Source organism: Pinus tabuliformis, chromosome 4_2 (assembly GCF_031772625.1).
Source record: "Pinus tabuliformis cultivar Carrire ecotype Pingquan chromosome 4_2, CPIR1, whole genome shotgun sequence".
In the NCBI taxonomy this organism is placed as follows: domain Eukaryota; kingdom Viridiplantae; phylum Streptophyta; class Pinopsida; order Pinales; family Pinaceae; genus Pinus; species Pinus tabuliformis.
In genome coordinates this window covers 613,995,763-614,014,174 of record NC_142304.1, presented here as the reverse complement: position 1 = coordinate 614,014,174, position 18,412 = coordinate 613,995,763, and positions in this window count along the sequence as shown.

The following is an 18,412-nucleotide window of genomic DNA, read 5'->3' as shown; positions in this document are numbered from 1 at the left end:
TCTCTATTTCACCGCCAAACATACTTTCTCTCTCTCGCTCTCGCTCTCTCCCTTCCTCCCTCTCTCTCTCTGCCTCACTCTTCTTCCCTCTCTCCTCCCTCCATCTATATCTCTATCTCCCCCTGTCTCACCTACTTTGTCTCTCCTTCTCAACCCAAAAAAATACACACTCTCTCTCCTTATCCCTCCCTCATCCTATTCCTCTCTCTCTTCTCCTTCTCTCTATCTCTTCTCCTTATCTCCCTCCCTCTCTCTCCTTCTCTCTCTCTCTCTCTTCCTCCTGATCTCCTCTCTCCCTCACTATCTCTCTATCTCTCCCTTTGCACTCCCTCTCCCTCTCTAGCTTTCTCTCTCTATGTCTTTTTTCTTCCCTCCCTCTCTCTCCCCCCTTCTCTCTCTCAAGTCCTATCTCTCTTTCCTCCCCTCTATCCCACCTCCCTCTATCTCTCCCCCATCAAACTCTCTCTCCACCCTCCAACTCTATCAATATCTCCATCCTTCTCTCCTTCCCTCTCTACCCCTCTCTCCCACCTCCATCTCTATGTCTCCCTCTCTCTGTCTCTTTCTTCCCCTTCTTTCCCTAGCTCTATCCTCTCATTTCCCTCTCTTCCCTCATTTCCCTCTCTCCCCCTTATCAACCCCTTTCTCTCCACGTCTATCTCTCAATGTCTTTGGTCTTCTATCTCTCAAACATAATTGGTTGTAAAATATTAAACCTATATTTTGGATCAATCATGTCAAAGAAAATACAATAATAAAAAACATAAAATAATCATGTAGTATCCTTCCTCTATCATCGTTAATCACTTTTATTTCTCTCTTCGCTTGGATCCTTCGTTAAGATGCATCTATCCCAGTTCTTTATAATATTATTTATATTATATAAATTCCACATATGTATATATCAAAATATTCTAATTTTTAATTTTATAACAGCATCAATTTCATCTTTGTGGGAATATTTTTAGTAGTCGCGAGGATGGAAGGTTTAGATATATCTCAAAAGTAATTATAACCTTTTCTATTTTAGATTTAATTAAGAAATGTCATAAAATTAAATTAAAATATTTTGATTGTGAAATAAGTTATGGCCTTTTTACATGGTATTGATAAGCCATGGTATTGTAACATAATAATTAAAAGCTTAGATCCATAACATAATAATGAAAAGCCTAAATGGCCCATGGTATTGTCCCACACTATTATGATTTTCTTTTATCTAAAAATTGTTTTTAATTTTATTAATTAAAACAAAATTAAAATATAACAAATTAAACTTTATTATTTTTATTACGTGTCTCAAACCGCTTTATTGCACTAAGAAGGAAAAGAGAACATGGAAGATTGTGTTGTTTTTCTTTAATTATTGTTATTATTCGCTAGAAATCACATAACATAATGCTTTTTGGCCAATGGTTTCGAACCAACCAATGTGGTTCATCATTAGGTAAGAAAATGAGCGTCTATGAGATTTGACCAATTGGCAAGGTACTTAGAAATGGGAACTAGTCCTGATGATGAACCACACTAGTTGGTTTGTCGGCCAAAAAATTATATTATGTGATTTCTACCGAAAGACTTTTCATAATTCATTATGGATCACAAAAGCATGAATTTAGAAATTATTTTTATTATTAGTCATAATATAGCCATATTAAGAATGTTGACATATAATCTTTCTTACATTACACTTAATGCCTACACATCTACCCTATACTAGGTTGTAGAGCTTCTCGTGTAACAACAGGATTATTTTAGTTGTTTACGTTTTTTGTTGAACGTTGGATTATTAGTTAAACTAACACAATCACATTAATAAAATATGGATGATATATTTTCAGACATATTCTCATTAAACCATTAATAGACATATTCGCTTTAAACCATTAGATTGGAAGTTGAAAATTACCAGCATAAATCCATAGTATGAATCTAACATGATCGGAGAGGGATCAAATTTCTTCACATCCTAACTTCTTTAGCGTGCAAAATACAGTGTGTAAATTTTCATTGTTTAAATTGTATTTTTGAATGTTATATAGAGTATATATATGACCAAATAAATGTTTTAACCATAAAATGTTATTTTTTTCAAGATATATAGTATTTTTTTAAATGATATATAATATATACTAATCGACACATTTTATGAGTGCAAATTAAAATAGTTCTTTTATTATTAATAAATTTTTAAGTATATATCAATATTAATTTGTATTAAAATATTTTATTAATAACACACTTCGAATATTTTTTTATATACAACATTAAAATATTTTATTTTAATCATTATATATATATATATATATATATATATATATATATGCATATGAAGTAGATATAGATAAGCATAGATCTTCAAACAATTTATTTAAATATCTTATTGAAATATTTTTGAAAAGTATAAGGTTTAAAAATCTTACTCATATATATATATATATATATATATATATATATATATATATATATATAGAAGTAGATATAGATAAGCATAGATCTTCAAACAATTTATTTAAATATCTTATTGAAATATTTTTGAAAAGTATAAGGTTTAAAAATCTTACTCACACATTTTTTTTTGCTTCTAATTACTTTACATCATATTCATTTTTTAATTATAGCCGACATTATTTTTGTATTTAGAGCATAATTTATTTCTATTTTAAAGGGGCACATGTCAATTCAATGGACAAGCGGATGGACAAACTTACACATCCCCTCATACTGGGTTGTAGAATGAGCCTCTTAGCTCAATGAACTGGACTTTAAAAAATTATTAAAGTCATTTTAGTATTCTCAACATCTTTAGAACTTGAATAACCAAAATCAATTATTTTTTTTAATTTCATAAACATCTAGAATAACTAGCACAACCACATTAATAAATGTGGTTGATATAATAGGCATTAATGATATGGATTTAATATTAATATTAATAAATATGTAATTATAATCATAATATAAAATAATAAATATATTATAAAATATTATTATAATTATATTATAAATACGATAATTATTGTAAGAATTTATCCCAACAAATTTTAAATAAAATTTATTATTAATCTACTTTTAAATTACATAAATTTCATATCCTTGAGAGGCGAAAGGAAAAAACTTGATTTGTTGCTCTGTTGGCTTATGTCTTAGAGAGTTCAAAGCTGGATTGAGGCGCAATAGCCCATTCATGGAACAAAAAAGAGACTGCAAAGGATATGAAGAGAAATATCAAGGTATTCCATGCTAGGGGCTATGCTACCATAGGCATCCAAATTATTTTCACCTCACAAAGCATTTATTGTTCTATAGAGATCAGATCCAAACAAGCGATGGTGGTTGGTATCCATCAGGAAACAGATTTGGAGAGAGGGATAGACGAAAATGGTTTTATTTTCAAATTTGGCTTCTCTAATCTAAAGGCATGATTTAAGATCTTGTATGGGTTATACTCATTGTCTTCACTAACAAATCTAGGTGTTGGATCTACAAAATAACGATTATCCTTCCAAGTTTCATTCCATTTTCATGATATCTTGTTTCTTATTGATGTCGATCTTATTGTTGAATATTTTTCTTACTGTTGTTCTGGGGATGAATTATCCGTATGGTCATGGGAGGCGGGAGACGGGTATGATGCTTCCCTCGATCTCCAGCACGAATTGCATGCAAGTGGAAAGAGAAGACCGGATCAGACAAATAAAAGTTGAAAATAATGGAGAATATTGTATTAATGGAGAGAGTTTGTTTCTCGGTTGTACGAATGTCCTAGATTAGGATTAGTTCCTATTTTCAAGGGGTCAGTTCTAATCTCTCTAAATTGATATAAACTTATATTTTTCTGATTTTCTGATTTTATGACTAATTGAATAGAGCGTTCTCTACTTGGGGCAATCTCCAGGTGTAGCTTTCTTACCTATGAGATGCTAGTTTCAAATTATAAGTTTCAGCCCCCATTTTTTTAACATGCTATTAGAGCTGGTCAGCCTTAGTGGCATAATTGCGAGCCTTAGTGGCTGGAATTCCTTAGTGGAAGAATTGAGAGCCTTACTAGCTGGAGTGCCTTAATGGAAAAATCGAGAGCCTAAGTGGGTGGAGAGCCTTAGTGGCAGCAATGGAGCCTAAGTGAGTGGAGAGCCTTAGTGGTAGCAATGGAACCTTAGTGGATGGAGAGCCTTAGTGACAACAGTGGAGCCTTGGTGGCTGATTAAATAAATAGTCGTGGTGGCTGGGTGTGTCGTGAGCCTTGGCGGTTGAAGCATGGAGCCTTGGTGGCTGAAGAGAGGCAGTGTTTTTTTCCCTTGTGTAGAATCGCAAGAGCACGGGTTTTTGCCCTCTTTCTCATGTTGTCTAAAGAAGGGAAAAGCACAAAATTTGGGATTGAAAAATGCACTAATCGGCATTTTCTTAGACCAATATTTGACAGTGTAGGTAGAAAGCGCAGATCTGACACTGTAAACCCACGCTAGTGCAGTGGATCGGGTTCTAGATCAGTTGTGTGGATCGATCATTATGGATCGACTCAAATCTGGGTCTCTATAGATCGTGGATGCGTAGATCCTGTTGATCGATTGGGAGATTTTTATTGAGATCCTATTGAGGATCGGATCAGAAGTCGATTCTTGGAGATCGCCTCAAATATTGCCCCTTTTGGTATGTTTTTCATTTTTTTTTTAGATCGCCTGTGTAATTTTTAGTGTTGGCCAGATCGACTATTGGAGATTGAGGATATTGAGGTAGATCCATAGATCGATCTGGTCAGAATGAATAATCATATGGTAGAAGTGTACCTGAATGAGAGAAATAAGTTCAATGGTTCAAATTATTCAAATTGGAAATTCAAATTGCAGACACTGCTTGAGGAGAAAAGTGCGTGGGCGATTGCAAATTGGGATGAAGCCAAACCAACTATAATCAGAGGTGGCACAACTAAAACAATTTAGGATTGGGAGAATAGGGAGAATAAAGAGAAGGTGATGTTGAAATTGTCAGTGAAAAACTGCATTATCCCTCACATGAGAGAGTGAAAATATGCAAGTGATATTTGGGTGAATCTCATGGATTTGCATAAGATAAAGAATACAAATCACTTATTTTTATTGAAGAGTAAGATTCCCTCCATTAGAATGGAGGAGAATGAATCAGTTGTTGCATTCATCTCTCGGATCAAAGAGTTGGGAGACAAGCTGAGCAATATAGGGGAGAAAGTGTCAAACATTGATCTTGTCATGATTATCATGAATGGTATGACTAATGATTATCATATGTTTATTACATGGTTGAACGCGAGGGAGAAATCCCCCAGTTTCAAAGAATTGACAGGGACCTTGATGCAAGAAGAAGAGAGGCGTATGAATCTGAAGCCTAAGAATGCAGATCTTGCATTAATGGCAAAGAAAAATAATTTCAGAGGGAAACAAGGAGAAGGACAGAAAGGTGGTGGTACAACCCATAGAAATCCACTTCAAGATATGTTTTCAACTAAAATTGATTCATGAACCAAGTTTTTTTAGTGTGGTAAAGTTGGTCAGATTGCTAAACATTTTATAAAAAAAAGTTTGATGAATCCAGACATAGACAAAATAATCATACAAGCCATTTTGCTGACGAAGATCAGAATCATGACCTCAAAATGTTTATGTCTGATTATGCTCTTACTGCTAAGATTGATGAGGCCAGGACTTGGTTTGTGGATTTTGGAGCATCCATTCACATGACAGTTAATAAGAACTGGTTTGAAAGTTTTAAAGAAACCAACAATGGTGTTAATATCTACCTTGATGATGGTAGAGCATACCAAATTAAAGGTTATGGAGACATTCCTGTGATATCGCCTAATGGCAATATCATGCGCATCTAGAATGTGATGTATCTACCAACCATTAAAAAGAATTTGATATCTGTCTCTATGATTGTAGATGAGAACATGAAAATAGAGTTTTTTAAAACCTATTGTGTCATAAAGGATTTTCTGGATAAACAAAAACCAATTGCATCTGGATTATGAGTTGGAGGCTTTTACAAGTTAAATGTTACAAGCGTGCCACACCAAGATTTTACTTCAACAACGATGACATCAGAGAATATTTGGCATCAAAGATTCAGACACATAAATCTTCATGACTTATTGCTGCTACAAAAATGAAGTATGGTTAATGGACTCCTCGTTTTAAAAAATGCACTTGTTGATTGTGAAGGATCTGCACTTGGAAATATGCACAGGGTTGAATTTCCCTCAAGCTTAAATAGAAGAAAGAGAGATATGCTCGAACATGTGCACACTAATATATGTGGACCGATGCAGACAAGATCATTAGGAGGACAATAAAAATTCTCCGCTCAGAATAAGGGGGAGAATACAAGCTTGGAAACTTCATGAAATATTGTTGGAACCATGGAATAATTTAGCAGTTTATAGTACTCCACACTCCATAGCAGAACAAGGTCGTAGAGAGGAGGAACATAACTCTGGTGGAGTGTGCATGCGACATCTTGAAAGGTAAGAACCTATCTAATGGTTTTTGGGAAGAAGCTATTAATATTGCAGTCTATTTAAAGAATAGGAGTCCAATAAAGAGCCTTGATCTTAAGACTCCATTCGAGGCTTTATATGGTTTTAACCATGCGGTTAGTCATTTAAGAGTATTTGATTCAAAAACATTTGCACATATTCTTAAGAAGGATAGGAAGAAATTGGATGCTAAGGCCATAAAATGCATATTTGTTTTGAGTTTAAAGCATACAAATTGTTTAATTAATCTACTCACAAGGTGTTTGCAAGCAGAGATGTTATATTCCATGAGAATGTTGATGAAGTGAACATAGACAAAGGCTATGAAGAGTGGCATGTGCCTTTGCTGATTGAAGACAACAATGAGGAAATTAAAGATAACCATGTGCAACAACAACAACAACAAAAAGAAGAATCAAGTGATGTAGGTACAGTCAACAATCCAAGTCCACTAAGGAGTGAGAAAGACATATTTGAGGCAAGTCTGCTACCAAGGAGATCAGGTAGGTAGACTCAATTACCAGCAAGGTATAAATATTATGTTCTTATAAAAAATATTTTAAATGTTGTTGAGCCCTCAAATTATAATGAAGCAAGTCAGTATGATTAATGGAGGCTGCCATGAAAGAAAAATATGAGTCAATAATTAAAAATAAAACATGGGATTTAGTTGAACTGCCAGAAGGGAAAAAACCTATAGGTTGTAAATGGTTATATAAACCTAAGTTTAAAGAAGATGGTAGTGTATATAAATATAAAGCCAGGTTGGTAACTAAATTTTACACATAGAAAGAAGGAATCAATTATGAGGAGACCTTTTCTCCTACAGTTAAGTTAAACACTATTAGAATGTTAATAGCTTTAGCTACAAAGCATCATTGGATTTATGCACTTGTTGATTGTGAAGGATCTGCACTTGGAAATATGCACAGGGTTGAATTTCCCTCAAGCTTAAATAGAAGAAAGAGAGATATGCTCGAACATGTGCACACTAATATATGTGGACCGATGCAGACAAGATCATTAGGAGGAGCATAAAAATTCTCCGCTCAGAATAAGGGGGAGAATACAAGCTTGGAAACTTCATGAAATATTGTTGGGACCATGGAATAATTCAGCAGTTTATAGTACTCCACACTCCATAGCAGAACAAGGTCGTAGAGAGGAGGAACATAACTCTGGTGGAGTGTGCATGCGACATCTTGAAAGGTAAGAACCTATCTAATGGTTTTTGGGAAGAAGCTATTAATATTGCAGTCTATTTAAAGAATAGGAGTCCAACAAAGAGCCTTGATCTTAAGACTCCATTCGAGGCTTTATATGGTTTTAACCATGCGGTTAGTCATTTAAGAGTATTTGATTCAAAAACATTTGCACATATTCTTAAGAAGGATAGGAAGAAATTGGATGCTAAGGCCATAAAATGCATATTTGTTTTGAGTTTAAAGCATACAAATTGTTTAATTAATCTACTCACAAGGTGTTTGCAAGCAGAGATGTTATATTCCATGAGAATGTTGATGAAGCGAACATAGAAAAAGGCTATGAAGAGTGGCATGTGCCTTTGTTGATTGAAGACAACAATGAGGAAATTAAAGATAACCATGTGCAGCAACAACAACAACAAAAAGAAGAATCAAGTGATGTAGGTACAGTCAACAATCCATGTCCACTAAGGAGTGAGAAAGACATATTTGAGGCAAGTCTGCTACCAAGGAGATCAGGTAGGTAGACTCAATTACCAGCAAGGTATAAATATTATGTTCTTATAAAAAATATTTTAAATGTTGTTGAGCCCTCAAATTATAATGACGCAAGTCAGTATGACTAATGGAGGGCTGCCATGAAAGAAAAATATGAGTCAATAATTAAAAATAAAACATGGGATTTAGTTGAACTGCCAGAAGGGAAAGAACCTATAGGTTGTAAATGGTTATATAAACCTAAGTTTAAAGAAGATGGTAGTGTATATAAATATAAAACCAGGTTGGTAGCTAAATTTTACACATAGAAAGAAGGAATCAATTATGAGGAGACCTTTTCTCCTACAGTTAAGTTAAACACTATTAGAATGGAGCCTTGATCTTAAGACTCCATTCGAGGCTTTATATGGTTTTAACCATGCGGTTAGTCATTTAAAGTATTTGATTCAAAAACATTTGCACATATAAGAAGGATAGGAAGAAATTGGATGCTAAGGCCATAAAATGCATATTTGTTTTGAGTTTAAAGCATACAAATTGTTTAATTAATCTACTCACAAGGTGTTTGCAAGCAGAGATGTTATATTCCATGAGAATGTTGATGAAGCGAACATAGAAAAAGGCTATGAAGAGTGGCATGTGCCTTTGTTGATTGAAGACAACAATGAGGAAATTAAAGATAACCATGTGCAGCAACAACAACAACAAAAAGAAGAATCAAGTGATGTAGGTACAGTCAACAATCCATGTCCACTAAGGAGTGAGAAAGACATATTTGAGGCAAGTCTGCTACCAAGGAGATCAGGTAGGTAGACTCAATTACCAGCAAGGTATAAATATTATGTTCTTATAAAAAATATTTTAAATGTTGTTGAGCCCTCAAATTATAATGAAGCAAGTCAGTATGACTAATGGAGGGCTGCCATGAAAGAAAAATATGAGTCAATAATTAAAAATAAAACATGGGATTTAGTTGAACTGCCAGAAGGGAAAGAACCTATAGGTTGTAAATGGTTATATAAACCTAAGTTTAAAGAAGATGGTAGTGTATATAAATATAAAACCAGGTTGGTAGCTAAATTTTACACATAGAAAGAAGGAATCAATTATGAGGAGACCTTTTCTCCTACAGTTAAGTTAAACACTATTAGAATGTTAATAGCTTTAGCTACAAAGCATCATTGGATTCTACACCAGCTAGAAGTGAAATCTTCTTTTCTAAATGGAGAATTGAAAGAAGAGGTATATTTAAAACAACATGAAGGGTTTATCAAACAAGGGTAGGAACATTTATTCTACAAATTAAATAAGGCATTATATGGATTGAAATAGGCACCTAGGTCATGGTATGAAAAAATTGACTCCTTTTTCTTCCAATGTAGTTATAAGAGGAGCAAAAACGGCCCAAATAAGTATAATGTGTTTGATTGAAATTTGCAAATTGTTTTGATTTCTTTATATGTAGATGATCTAATTATCACTGGAAATCCTGATGAATTGATTAAAGAAATAAAAGTGCAGATGTCGCAAGTTTTTGAAATGAAAGACCTTAGAGAATTACATTATTGTTTGGGTGTGGAAGTTTGGAGGGACTCTGCCAAACTTTTCTCACTCAAAGAAAGTATGTCAAAGGACTACTGGAAAAGTTCAGAATAGAACAGTGAAAAGTTTTCTCAGTGCCTTTACAATGGAATCTTAAACTTCGGATTGATGATGATTCTAAAGAGGTGGATGCCACATTATATAACAACTAGTTTGGAGTCTGATTTATTTGACTACAACTAGACCTAACTTAGCATTTTCAGTCAATGTGTTAAGTCAATTCATGTCAAAACCTCTTGAGAACCACTGGGTGGCAGCAAAAGGTGCCTTGAGATACCTTCAAGGAACCATTGATTTTTGTATTAAGTACATTGATTCTTCTCATGTTAATTTGACAAGTTTTTCAGATTCAGATTGGGCAGGAAACCTAGATGATAGAAGATCCATAACAGGTTATGATTTCAATATTGGGTCCAGGGTAATTGTTTAGAGCAAAAAGAAGAAAAGTAATGTATCCTTATCTTCTGCAGAAGTAGAGTATCAAGCAGTGTGTGCAACCATTTGTGAGGTAATTTGGTTGAGTAGACTTCTCCATGATGCTGGAGAAGAACAAAAAGATGCTAGAGTAATCAGATTTGACAACCAAAGGTCAATCAAGATGGACAACAACCTTGTGTTTCAAAAAAAAGAAAAACATATTGATACTTAGTTTCACTTTGTTTGAGATAAGGTTCAGTCTAAAGAAATGTTTACTGAATATTTTATACTTGTGATAATGCATTAGATATTTTTACCAAGCCCCTTGGGAGGATTAAATTTGAAATGTTTAGGAAGATGTTTGGAGTATAGGTAAACACTTTCTCTATTAAGGGGGAGAATTGAAAATAATGGAGAATATTGTATTAATGGAGAGAATTTGTTTCTCAGTTGTACTAGTGTCCTAGATTAGCATTAGTTCCTATTTTCTAGGGGTCAATTCTAATCTCCCTAAATTGATGTAAATTTATATATTTATGATTTTATGAATAATTGAATAAAGCGTTCTCTGCTTGGGAAGTCTCGAGGTGCAACTTTCTCACTTGTGAGCTTCTAGTTTCAGATTATAAGTTTCAACTCCCATTTTTTTAATAATAAACAGACAGATTTTGACGATCAATCCTTAGATCCATTTGAAGGAGGCTTAATCCAATGCATGAAGTTGGAGGATGCAAATGAGATTTGTGGATCTGCTACGGATCTATAATGCTACAAATCGACCATGGATTTTTTTCATGCATTCAAGCAACGACTCAGGCCTGAGAAAAAATTGATCTCTATAGTAAATAAATATCTCATCTACGAGGAGGTAGCAATGGATTCTTGCCTCAACAAGATGCTCAATGTAACAAATCTATGCTAAAATCTACTGGATGAGACCAATATGAGGATGGATCTAGGTTACCAACCCCCAAATCTGATTGAAGGGGCTCTTATACAAATTTTTATTAAAACACTAAGTGGGAAAACAATTTTTATAAGGGTTTGGATCTAGGATCGGGCTAAGATCTGAAGCAAAAGATTCAAGAACAATTGGGTATTCCAGTAAGACTCTAAAATTTGATTTATGCGGGGAAATATCAAGAAGACGGATTCAAGTTGCAGGACTATGGCATTGTACATGATTCAACCATCATCTTGAACATGGGACTTCTTGGAGGTTGTTTTGGATCTAGTTCCAAAGGCCAAAATTCCTTCAAGGATGCAGTTAAAGGGAAGATAGATCTAAAGAAAAAAAAAATGTCCCAATCTTCCTAGTCCAGATATTGTGGCGCAGATGAATCAGGTGTCGGAATTGACGATCAACTTGCCAGAGGTAAATGAACTATAATCTCATTTCCATGCAAGAGCAATTATTTGTAGATTCAATGGATTTTGGACCAAATCAGAGAGATTATATCAATGTATTTTCTCTACTTGTACACAAACTGTGAAATTCACCTATGTTATAAAGGTATTTTTATTGTAAATTTTGACACAACAATAGATCTAGAATATGTTAAATGAGAGACCATGGTTTTGGGGCAATGTAGATCTCTTCTTGACAACTTGGTTCTCGGGATTTGAAGAAAATACGTTGGTGATATCGAAAATTCCAGTATGGGTCCAGTTACATAACCTTCCTCTGCATTTTTGGTATCACTTAGTATTAGAAGGAATAGGGAATTCCTTGGGGAAGTTCCTAAAAGTGGATGAAGATAGAGTCTTGAAAGTAATTTTCACTTTTTACATAATCTACATAGAGGTAGACCTCAGTAAAGGTTTACCTGATAGAATTATTTTGTTACACAACAATTAGTAGTGGTCCCAGCCTATTGATTATGAGAATATGACATTTCATTGTTATATATGTTTACAAATGGGTCATCTTCAAAATTTGTGTCCACAATAAAAAACATATCCAAAAAGGAAAAAGTGACAAGCTGCAGAGCCAAAAGGTTGGCAGTTTTCAGAATCCTAGGAAGTCGAAGCAGAGAATGCAGAAATCCCAAGAATCCATGCAAAAGAGTAATGTCAAACATAATTCTTCAATAGTTCCAATACCTTCGATTCAACAGCAACAGATAGAGAAAATCCCATCTGAAAAAGAAGTTATTGGTACCAAAAGAATTCTCGCATCAGAAATTTTAGATTTCGATAAAAAAATCCTGTAAATGTAAAAGAGACTCAAATGACTATTGTATCTTCCACTCCCAACTCTAAACGTTGGAGGAAAGTGGGAAAAAAGAGAGGTAGAAGAGAGTATATTTGTATTAACTCTTTGATGAGTTGTTATTGATCTTGGATACTAGGATCTGTTGTTTTATGGATATGATTTCTAGCATCTACAATATGTAATTTTTTTCATTATAAATAAAATTGTGGTTTTTCCTTGGGAAAAATTATTATAACAATTTTAATCACAATTTACAATAATTGTTATTATTAGTAACAAACAATTTATTGATATTATTAACCAAAGTGATTATTCATATTATAAAATTAATACATTATAAAACTCTCAGAATAATATTAAACCTAGAATATTAATATTATAATCTAAGGGATTAATAAACCTAAGAGAATTATATTAAACCATAGGATTAATATTATAAATCCTATGAATAATATTATACCCTAGGAATATGAACCCTTAGATTATTAAATAGATTGATATTATAAACCTAAGGGATTAACACTAAAAACCTAAGGGAATAATATTAAACCCAAGGGGTCCACCTGGGGTAGCTCAAGTGGCGATGGTCGTGGAATGAAGTCTCATCGAACTAGAGATCTTGGGTTCGAACCTTGTGTTACCCTCCCCCCGTAGTGGGGTGAATAATGGACATGTAAACTAGAAAATCAGAGAGTCCTACCAAGATTACAATTTTTTTTTATTAAACCCAAGGGATTAATATTATAAATGATAGGGATCTAAATCCCGAATATATTATATTATCATTGACCATGGTTGATCATGGTTGACCATGGTTCATCATGGTTGACCATGGTTGACCATGATTAACCGTGGTTGAGCATCAATGACAATGGTTGACCATGGTTGATGTCAGGCGAGGTTTATAACTCTGAATCAAATTATGTTTTTATTAAGAGAGAATATGCATATATACAAGGAGAGGGAGACTATTGGGTTTCATCTCCCAATGTCTCTTCATCATCTAGCTTCCTTTATTTTTCTATTTACAATATTTACATAAGTTTTCTAATCCCAAATATTAGGTGCCAACCTTCCTCCCTTAACCTAAAGGGATGTTGGTGAGTCCAAGAATAATTCTAAATCTTTCAAACTTTTCCCTTTCAAGTGCTTTGGTGAATATGTCTACAACCTGCTCATATGTGGAACCATTTTGTAGATGGATTATCTTGGCCTCAACATGATGTCAAATCATATGATACTTTATATTGATGTTCTTAGTTTGATCATGGAACTTATCATTCTTGGCCAACATTATTGCACAAGTTTTATCAATCAAAAGATGAGTTGAATGCACTTATTTCTCTTGAAAATCTTCCATAATTTTCTTGAGCCACACAATTTCCTTTGTTGCTTCAGTTGTTTCCACATATTCAGCCTCAATTATGGAATGTATTGTAACTAACTATTTGCATGACGTCTAGGAGATAGCCCCTAATCCAAGACTCATAGCATAGCCTGAAGTAGATACTCTAGTTTCTTTTTCTCCATCGAAATCTAAATTAGAGTATTAAATCAATCTGAAGTTATCCACCTATGTATACTTGAGTCCAAAGTCTTGAGTTCCCTTCAAGTACTTTAGAACTCTTTTTATAGGAGACCGAATACCCTCACAAGGTTTTTTCATGAACCTGGAGAGGATTCCAACAACAAACTAAATGTCTAGTATAGTAATATTCAAGTAGTTGAGATTTCCTATGAGTTGTTTATACTTCGTTGTATCCTCAAATTATTTTTCTTCAGTGGATCTGAGATGTAAGTTATGTTCCATTGGAGTAACCAAAGGATTGTAGACAACCATGAAAAACATGTTCAACATATCTCCAATGTAATTCTCCTGAGAGATAAAAATAAACATCGGATGTTGGGTTACTTCAGTACAAGGATAGTAGTGAACATAGCCCAAACAAGTCATTTCAAAACCTTTGCTCAATTATTTCTTTATTGATGTAATGTAGTTCTCATTGCTCCGTGTCATCAAAATATCATCTACATACACCACAAGATATACAACTATTTTTCTAACTTTCTTGAAAAACAAAGTTTCATCATCAAGATCATAGAGTTTGAAATTGAGTTTCAAAAGATGCTCGATCAATTTTTCATACCAGGATCGTGGTGTTTGCTTGAGGCTACATAATGATTTTAAAATCTTGTACACTTTTTGTTCCTCAACCTTCACAATAAACCCTTCTGGTTAGTACATAAAAACATTCTCTTTCATGTCTCCATTCAACAAAGCAATTTTTACATCCATTTGATGGACTTTCCAACTATTCTGAGCTACCAAATCAATGAGTGTTCGGATGGTGGCCCATTTTTCTATGGGGGCAAATTATCCTAAAAATTGACCCCTTCCTTCTATGCAAAATTATTTTCCACAAGCCTACCTTTATGCTTGTCAATTGAGCCGTCTTCTTTATACTTATTCTTGAAGACCCACTTGCAGCCTATTGGTTTGGTTCCCAATGGAGGATCAACTAGCTTCCATGTGCCATCCTTTATCAAAGCATCATATTCATTATGCATCGCTTCTTTTCATTCATCATGAGAAGCAGCTTCGTTGAAGGAATATGGTTCAAAATTTGTAGACAAATTTAGTTCACAATCATAAGAAACATCCATATCAACAAGTAAATCAATATTTTCTACATCACTTCCATTTTTTGTAATAGACCTCCTTGTTCCTATATCTTTAACCTCATCATGATGAACACTTTCAAGTGTCTTTGTCAACCATTTTGGAGGACCTTTCTGAGATGGCCCAGGATGTTCAGTTGACTGAGATGGGGTTGAATCAATATTTACCTCCTAATTCTCTCAACCACATCACTCAAAGTATCATCTTGATCTATGGTTGGAGCTTCATTAGGGGGAGAGAGTGCTTTAGAAGGAGATTCCATAGAATGATCCAATATAGGGATCCCCCCTTCAAGATGTGGGATCTCAATATAAAAATCTAAAAAATACTTTGCATGTATGAATCTATCCAAGCAATCTAGTTACTGCTCAATAAGATTATCAGTGTTAGAAGATTCAATATAGATCACATCACTAGATATTATAAACCTATTATTCATTTCATATTAGAGATGGTATGCTTTGGAGGTATCCAATTACCCCATGAAGATACATTTTCTACTCCTTGCACCGAGTTTGTTTATTTTTTCCTTAGGTATTAAGGCAATATAGGTGGAACCAAATACCCTGAGATACCTCACCGAAGGAATGTGGCCAAACCACATTTCATAGGGAGACTTGTTTTTTATAGCATGAGATGGATACCTTTTATAAATAAACAACATATATAACTTCATTAACCCAAAACATTAGCTTAACAATCTTGAAAACATTAATTATCGTACTGTATTTATGTTTTTCCTTTTCATTCTTTTAGCTACATTGTTCTATTGGGGATTATAAGGCATGCTTGTTTGATATTTGATCCCATGATGGCAAAGGTAGTTTTCAAACTCATTTGAATTATATTATTTTCCATTATTAGTATGAATAGAGGAAATATGAGATTTTCCATCATTTTGAATCCATGCATGAAAGTTCTTTAGTGTTTCAAAAGCTTCAGGTTTGTTCTTCAATAAATATGCCCCAACACATTCTAGTGTAGTCATCAATAAATGTCATAATATATTTATTACCATTTGTAGAAGGAACAGGTATTGGGCCACATAAATAATAATGAATAAGTTCAAATTTTCTATGTGCTGTGGAAAGAGAATCCTGAAAAGACTGTTGTGCTTTCCTAAGATACAAGCATCACATATCTTAAATTTCCTAGGAGTTGTAGGAAAACTAGTAATACAATTTTTCATCAATAAGCAAAGGTCGTCATATATCAAGTCTCCAAATATAGCATGCCATAAAATACTTGATGGAAGTGTACCTTAATCATAGTGAGAATTGTATGAAAATTTTGGTGCACGAACAAAGGTTCCTTGTAGCTTCAGAAGCATTTCTTTTTTTATCCTAGCCTTAGTAAATGAGTGATCTAATCATTTTTTGACCTCAATCTTGCCATGAAATATGTGAATTGAGTGTCCTTACTGGTGGATGTAGACAAAAGACAACAAGTTTCTCAGATCCTGGGAGATATAGAACATCATTTAGAAGAAATTCTGGAAGACCATACAGTTCAAGCCTAATGGCGCCAAGCCTAGATGGCTTGAGTTTTGACTTGTCTACAAAGTAGACTGCTCCATCAACATTGTCAATGAATTCTTAAAATAAATCTCTTCTGAAGTCATGTGGAAAGTTCCTCCTGAATCAAGAAACTAGGCATATTTCCATGAAGCAAGCGAAGCATTGAATAAGTATTCATTTACTCCAATGTTGAAATGTGCCACAACATAATGAGTGGACTCGAGTGCTTTTCCTTTACCTTCACTGGGTGTTTTACCTTTTTCTTCATTTATTTCATGCTCGATTATGTCCCAAGGCATCTTACATGTGGAAGAATCATGTCTATTTCTATTGCATCGTATACAATGAAGATTATACTTTTCTCCTTGGAAATGTTTGCCCCACATGACTCTAAAATTATTCCTTCATCTTCCTCTTTTACCACCTATTCCTCTACAAGAATCTTGTCCCTCATTTCATTACAACAATTTTTAAAATTTCTTTAACATCTAGAATAATAAAACCTAATTGCATCCAGAGAGGCGCTCTACAACCCACTATAGGGTAGATGGGTAGGCATTAGCTATAATGTAAGAAAGCTTGTATGTCAACGTTTTTAATGTCGGACATATAATAATAATAATAATAATTAAAAGAAACACACACAATCTTCCATGTTCTATTTATTCCTTCTTAGCGCAAAAAACCACTTTGAGCCAAGTAATAAAAATAATAACATTTAATTTGTTATATTTTAATTTTTTTTTATTAATAAAATTATGAACAATTTTTTAGATAAAAGAAAATCATAATATCTTGGGCCAATACCATGGTTTATCAATACCATGGGTCATCTAGGCTTTCGAAATTATGTTATGGATCTAAGATTTTAATTATTATGTTACATTACCATGGGTCAATACCATGGCTTATCAATGCCACGTGCAAAAACCATAACTTATTTCACAATAAAAAAAAAATTATAAATATTTTATTTTAATTTAATTTTATGAAAATTTTAATTAATCTAAATAAAAAAACTTATAATTACTTCTGAGATATATTTAAACCCTCCATCTTCATGACTACTAAAAATATTCCCATAGATATTAAATCGAGTTATGCATCTTAACCAAGGATCCAAGCAAAGAGAGAAAGCAAAGTGACTAACATTGATAGAGGAAATATAGTACATGATTCTTTTAAGTTTTTTATTATTGTATTTTCTTTGACATTATTGATCCCAAATATAGCTTTAATATTTTACAACTTTTTTTTATTTTTTTTAATTAGATACTTTATTAAATACAATACAATTGGATTGATTTTAAGAGAGAGAGAGAGATATTTAAAAGGGGGAAGAGAGGGAGGGAAGAATAAAGACATTGAGAGGTATAGGTGGAGAGAGAGAGAGGGGGTGATAAGGGAGATATGAAGATGTAATGAGGGAGAGAGGAGATGAGGGAAGAGATGGAAAAGGAGAGGATAGAGATAGGGAAAGAATGGGAAGATAGATAGAGAGAGGGGGACGGTAGAGAGGGAAGGATAGGAGGAAGGAGATAGTGATAGAGTTGGAGGGTGGAGAGAGAGTGTGATGGGGGAGAGATAGAGGGAGGTGTGAGAGAGGGGAGGGGAGAGAGATAGGACTTGAGAGAGAGGGAGAGAGAGAAGTAGTTGGAGGGGGTGAGAGATGGATGGAATAAAAAGAACATAGAGAGAGAGAAAGGCGGAGAGGAAGAGGGAGTGACAAGGGAGAGATTGATAGATAGTGGGGGAGATAGGAGATTAGGA